This window comes from Caretta caretta, chromosome 4, assembly GCF_965140235.1.
Source record: "Caretta caretta isolate rCarCar2 chromosome 4, rCarCar1.hap1, whole genome shotgun sequence".
Lineage (NCBI taxonomy): Eukaryota > Metazoa > Chordata > Testudines > Cheloniidae > Caretta > Caretta caretta.
Genome location: NC_134209.1, coordinates 83,504,275 through 83,511,938, shown reverse-complemented (window position 1 = coordinate 83,511,938; position 7,664 = coordinate 83,504,275).

Here is a 7,664-nt window from a genome sequence, read left to right as displayed (position 1 = left end):
CCACCTCAGAGAAAGATGCAGGAGGAATGGGGGTGGGGAGGATTCAGTGACAAGGGGGAAAGGATTAGAGACATGGAAAATTTACATAGGAAGAGAGGTTGGAAAAACGGAGAGTGATTGCTTTAAGAAGGGGTAGGAATAAGAAGGGACAAGAGAAGGGTATAGAGAAATTAGACTGGCACTTCTGTTCACAGGCTTGACAAAGCCCTGGCTGGGATGATTTAACTGGGAATTGGTCCTGCTTTGAGCAGGGGGTTGGACTAGATGACCTTCTGGGGTCCCTTCCAACCCTTATATTCTATGATTCTATGATTCTATGATTCACCCTGTCTCATTATACAATAAGGAAACATCCAGGGAAAACAAAAAACCAACCAACCCACCCTGATAAAAGGAAATACTTTGTCCCCCAATTAGTCTGTTGTACTCAAGATGACAACGAACAAAGGAGCTTCAGAAAAGGACTAGACAGCTCTGTACATAAGGAGAATACACAGAGATGCTATAGTAAGGGTTACAAAAATAGACAAATGTTTTGGAAAGGATACAAATTCTCATGCCTTGCTCAGGGCATAAGCCAATCGAACTACCGAGTGTTAGGGGAAAATATGTCTGGGGACTGTTATTCCGTAACTACCTCCTGCAGGGTTTTATCCATCTTCCTGTGATGCAGCTGGTACTGCATTGTAAGATACTGGACTATAGGGACCATTGGTTCTGCTCCAATATGGCAATTCCTTGTTTCCTATGAATCAGGATTACAGGATCTGGCCTGGAGAGGCAAATATATATATATATATAGACTCTCTCTCTTACCCAACCCCCTTTTTACCCCTATATAATTATGACAATTCTGTACATTAAGACCTCAAACCTGTAAAAATGTATGTGCGTGAATATCTTCACTGACACAACTGGTAACAAAATGGGACTATTCCCATGCATAAAGTTACTCCAACGCACAAGTGTTTGCTGGATTGTGGCCCTACATTTCAACATTAAACTGCAACTAATCCAGAAGAATGCTAATCTACATGCCAATGAAAAATATAGTTCTCTTTTTTTTCAAATTCCTTTTTTAGATATGTGAAGTAATTGTAATCAATTATAATTTTATAAATGATTATGGGAAAACAATTCTTCCAATGTATGCTGCAATAATTATATATAATTTAAACTACTATCCAGAATACCTACAATCTGCATTAATGTTACTATTATGCACTGACAAAGCAATTTTCATAGAATCATAGAATATCAGGGTTGGAAGGGACCTCAGTAGGTAGGTTGGTAGGGACCTTTCAAATCTTTCTCTTTTTGATCCGATCCTGCAAGTCCCACACGTTCCAAACTTCCACTGGAACCAAAAGGAATTCTGTTTGCAAAGTATTCACAGGCTCACGCCCTTTGTGGGACAGCCCCACCTTGTCCATCCATCTCAACCTTGGGCTCAGTTCTGCTCCCATTAAAGTCAAGGGTAAAATTAACCAAACGGAGCAAGATTAGTCCCCTACTCTTGTATCAGTGTTTAAAAATAGAAACCAGTGTAACAGACCCACCCCAAGCATCTATGTTTTAAATTGTAGGAAAATTTACAAGTAAGACATTTTCTGTATCACCACAAAAAAGAGCTTCACTGAATAATCTGCGCACCATTTTGTCTTTTGTTACGTATCAGTTTCTATCCTGTGTACCAAAACCTTCATTTGAAATGTAGTTTGAGCCCTCTTTGGCACATATAGGGCCCATTGTTTGGGTTAAGGTTACAGTCTTAACATTATTTAACATATATTGAGGCTGGGATTTTCAAAGAAGCCAAAGGGAGTTAAGTGTTCAACTCCCAGTTTAACCTTAATGGTTTAACTTCTTTTCTGTAGGTAATTTGCAGTTACCAACAGTATACACATCCATACACTTTTTTGGAGCATAGTTTGTGTGCTGTTCATTGCACCCTCCTATTCACTTACATGTCTCTCTTCAGAATCATTATAGCCTATGATCTGAATGACCACAAACAATGCTGTACATAGTATATACAGTATGTATATACTGCAATATATAAAATGTAATTCTAATACTTAGCATTTGTATATTAGCATTAGCATTTCATCTGAGGAGCAAAAAGTGGTTAAAATGTTAATTCAGCCTCGCTATGCCCTGTGGTGAAAGAATTTGGAAGTATTATTATTTCAAACTTATAGATAGCAAACGGCAGCACATAAAGAATAAGTGTCTTGCCAGAAGCCACACACAATATCTGTGACAGCGAAGATAAAAGAATGCCGATTACCTGGCTTCCAGGCTCACGTCCAATCTACATATTACAGGTTCAAATTAAACAAATAATAGAAAGTCTTATGAAAAGTAGCTACTACTTGTATGCACAGTAATTACATTATGCCTCAATTTTCCTGATCTTGAAAATCTTTGTGTTTTAAAAATAATAAAACATAAAAAGTTATAACAATTTAACGTTAAGTTTTTCTTTAAACAAAACAACTTAAACACGATCAAGTTACAGCACAGAGAAACCATTAAACTTTAAAGTGAAGCAAATTGTTTAGAAAATTTAAAAAGAAAGTTGCTCCTGAGCAAAGTTCTTGAATGCCAAGCTTTATCAAGGATAAGAGATCTGTACAATTAAATTCTTACTGATGGGCTTTTCAGTTAACTATGGGAATGCTTTCAGCATCTTAAGATGCAGTGTTGCAATAGAGATAATTATAGTTTAAATTGGAGCTTTTGGATAAGAAAAGTCTGTCTATTGCTCTTAAGAGATTGTAACAGTGACCTCCAATCACCATAATTGATAATGCAGAATGTTATTTAATAAAGTGAGTTCTGTTAATCAGGAACTTACTACAAGTAGTGTAAGGTATGGCATATTCAATCAAGAGGCAATTAATAAGAAGGTAGGATTGTTATCTGAGCATTCTTTAAATAAAGATCCACTCCTAAAATCTTAGGGATAAATCCTGCCTTGTGCTAGTGCTTGAAAGGGTAGGAAAAAAGGTGTAGAGAGCCTCTTCTTCCTGTGCAAACAGCACAGGATCTCCATTCCATAACACCAGAGAGCTAGGAGAGATGTTAGCTAATACATTGGCTGATGCACCGTATCTCCACAAGTGTATGTCATGCTGATAAGCATATGCTGATGGCTGGATTTTCACTTTGCTCATGCTCAGAGAGCCTTGGCTCTGCAGTTTCATCTATCTGCTCCCATCTTCTAGCAGAAACAGTACAAACACAACTGCTACAACTAACATAAAAAAAAAAATCCTCACCTCCCACAAAAATGAGAAGCACCCAAAAGACAGAAGAAAAATGCCTTTTTACCACTATTAGGAAATAAAGAGAGATCCCTTCCCTGCCACCAGTAATTAGTTCAACAGCTGAGTTTCCTGGGTCTAGTTGCTGCACTCCCAGATCTTAATCAACATGTCAACAGAGGAAAGGATAGCTCAGTGGGTAGGGTGTTGGTCTTGGTTCAGTTCTCTGCTTTGCCACAGACTTCCCTTGTGATCTTGGGAAAGTCACTTAGTCTCTTTGTGCCTCATTTCCCAATTTGTAAAATGTGGAGAATATCTGGCTTGTTGTTAAGTTAATTACATATAAAAGACTGAGGTTCTCAGATATTATAGTGATGGGGACCATGTAAGTATCTTCTAGATAGACAGAAACTTAACTTGGATCTGTGGGGAGGTGAGCAGTCTTGCTATTTTGTGGTGTACTACTAGCCCACCAACAATTTCAATTAGGTTGATTATTCACCTGCACCCCTCCTTCCAACAATTTGCCCCATCCACTCAAGTAGTCGTCATGGAAGCACAAATGGCAATTAGGGCCACCACCTTGTGACCCTCAAGACCATGAAAAAAAGCTTAAAAGCATGACTTGACTGTAACTGATGCAGTGATGTCTGTCAGAGTTTGCAGAAAGTCTAAAATCACAGGTGTGAGTGCTCCATTCATCTTAATGTAGTGTTCACTCTGAAACTCACTGTGGGGGACATGCCCTACTTACTCCACCTCAGGAGAGGACTCTGTGTGAGTGGAAAAGGGTTCTCTTTGCTGCCTCCCCATCATGGCTCTGCTGGGTGGTGTTAGAGGGGGGCCTTCTACTTGGGTGAGTGGGATTGATGACAGAGCACAGTGGTCTGTGGAAAGGGGTAGTCCCAGCATGCCCAAAAACAAGTGATGTTTGGTCCCCTAGAAGATGTTTCTTGTGGCTTCCAACCCAAACAGAGGTGAGGTCACAGTGTAGGAGTGGGACCAAAATGCAGTTACAATCCCCTATCTTAGGTTTTTATACAACACTAAGTACCTGTGCTAAGCTAACAATGAATTTAAACAAGGGCATGAATAATTCCATATTTATTATTCTGCTGTGTGGCTCTTGAATCATTATATCCATGCAAACACGGAATAAAAACCCAGTGAACATTCTATACAACCTGCCTCAGAAAAATCCTCCGTATCTCAAACCAAGATCTATTGACATAGTGCAACAAAGAGGATATGAGTACTATCATTTCCAGGAGGCGCTGGAGATGGATTGGCCATGTGCTTCAGATGGAAACTGATTCCATCACCAGAATAGCAGTAAGCTGGATACCTGAAGGCAAGCAAAAATGAGGCCACCCGAAAACAACATGGCGAAGAGCTGTGGAAGCCGAGCTGGAAAACCTGGGGCACAGCTGGGGAACCATTGAAAGACTTGCTAGAAACAGGAGTGGAGAAGCTTTGTCACTGCCCTAAACACCGGAGGCGTAATGGGAACATGATGGTGATGAAGAAGAACAATTCTTTACTGTTAGATCTGCTTTTGCAGTGAGCCCAAAGGCAGTTACTGCTGGTTACACTGTGTGAATTGAAAAACAGAATGTCGTGAAGCTGGGGGAGGGGGTACATTGCCAGAGATATCCTAGGAAAGATGTGAAACTGTGCACAGAGTCAGCTATTTGCGAGGAATTATGCAGCACTGACAACAGCTGTAGAAACAATTGGGGACCGTATTTCTGAAATGAAAGGCAGAGTGCCAGATGCAGCCAACCAAAAGAACAGAGAATTAAATAACCCCCCACAAAAGAACCAGGGAATAATTATTTTGGGGAACACGTATTTCACTGTGTAGCATCTAAAATCCCATATCTGATTATTGTTTTTCAGAAGGGCACATATTCTGAAACACCTGTGATCAAAATATTGCAAAAATGTTTCTTAACTATTTGTAGATGAGAAAGCTGATCTACTGAGAAAAAAAAAAAACAATTTTCTTTGGGGTGGGGGTGGAGGTTGGCTGTTTAGCCTGCTCTGTCATTTTTCCTGTCTCTCTTCATAATCCCTATGTAATCCAGAAACAGCCAGTAAAAAGAGAGGACCTCTGCTTGTTTAATTACTTCCTGAAAATTTGACAACTACTACTTCAGTCTCATTGGCTAATCTACCTTTAAATAGCCTAGTTTTTCAAAGACAGCATAATTATTTGAGTAGACTTACTTCCCTAGCTATATATCATGCCTATCAAAATTAAATGCTTCCAACATACCGTTATGGTATTTTAACGTTTCACTTCAGTAATACATTTAACAATAAAGTGATCTTGTGTTTCCTTGCTAACAAATTTTCAAACATTTAGAAGTGACAAAGCAGTTAGAAGACAGATTTTTTAGAAGGTTTGGAAAAGAAAAAAAAGAGTGACATTTATAGAATTAAGAGACTTAGAAAATGCAAAATATAAACACATCAGCTGTGATATTTAAGAGCAACTTATTTTAATAATCGGATCTTTTTTCCTCTAATTCTGAACAAAAAATATCAGCGTAGATAACCCAATATGTTTACAACTTTATTTTCCATGTATCCAGCATAGTGCAGATAATTTTCCACTCAATTCACGATTGTCTTCAGAAATTTTAAGAGATTTTTTTTCCAGCATAAAAGTAGGTGTTCACAAAAATAGAGACGTCGAGAAACAACTTTGTGTATTAATGATTAATAGCTTTCTACCTAAGTAGTGTTATTTTTAGAAAGATAAGATCAATAATATGAAAATACGTTATCAGTTCTGTTTATAAACACAGTCATCCATAAATACTCCTGGAGTCATGGGACTGTGTGATCACCTAAGCATGAACAAATTTGACTACACATTAAGGCCTGATCTGGGCAAGTTGTTGTGTGCACTGGGCACGCAACACTGGGCCTTAGTTATAGAAATTGCTGTGTAAAAAACAGTGTTGGCTAAAGTGAATAAAGTCAGCTACCCAAATACCAGGTTCCAAAATGGTTCCAAAATGAACCCAATCATTTTTCCAACCACTATTCCCATCCTTCAGATTAAACGACACTTTTAAAGCCTCTCCTCTCCACCTGTTATAAATATACATGATTAATGATTTGAAAGATGCTGAGATGAAGAATTGGAAAGCTGAGAGCAAGCAGGACTACATACCTCTCTCACGCAATAACATCTCTTACAAATATCCCTCAAATAAATATACTTAATGCTCCTTCCTTAGAATATGCTGAATTTCCTGGCCTTGTTGGCAGCAGGCTCTTTCTAATGATCATGTGTATAATGCTGGTTTATGCACCACATACCTATATGTACATGAGAGTCAGAGGAATACATACAGCATATCTGTATGTAGGCTGAGCATGAGCAAAACTGAATGAGGTAAAGAAACACTTTTGAAAATTTGGTTCTAAATCATCACAGAGACTGCACTATTATTTATTGTACTAATATCTGATACAAACAAAATATTCTGCTTCTCTGTGGATATAGTAAATTGGAAATACATTTTAACACAGTGTATGAAAAGTGCCAAACAGACAGTGCAAGTCCTTTGTTTATCTACTGAACACTGCACACTTCTTTACATTAGCCGTCAGCCCTTTTGTGGAGGGAGCACTCTGACAGGAGAGACAACAGTTCAATCTCCATGTTTATTTTACACGAGTCATTTTGTTGAAAGTGGCCCCAGAGTTGCCATCTAATCCTAATGATTGTGATGGTTTGGGAAATATGGATACCTGTCCAGTGGGATATGCATGGAGATCATTGACAGTCACCAATGGTAATGATGGAAGAATGACTAGATGCCATTGAACTTCTGACAACTACAAACCTGAGCCAAATCCATACAAGTGAACTAGAGGTGAATGGCTTTGTACACGATTCCCAGCATATTTTTACTACTTCAAGATCTAAGAAAGATGGAAATGTGAGAGTAAAAAGCTTTTCCTGTGTATTTTTTTTTTTTGGTCAGATGACAACAAAAGTCTTTAATCCTAAAAAAACGTGACCCCAGTCTTTCTTGGATCAGTGTTAATTTTAGAGCATAGACATAGCACGCACACAGTGCTTCCCATCTGTGTAAAATTCTTCCTGAATTCTGTTAACTGCAGTCTATTTTTATCTTTCTTGTTGATATTAGGAAGGCAAATGCTAAAGTAATGACATGAAAATAGCTCAACTACATTAAGGGACAGAAAGGAGCTTGAATTTTTAAAAACTATAAAACAGCTATTAATTTGTTTATAAGACCAGAGGCTTAGATCATTGACCTATTAAGTCAAACTTTCTTCCTGTCATCAGGGGGCCAATATAGTGGGCAGCTTAAAAGGTTCCACTAGTTTGTAAGATTCCATTAGTTTTTG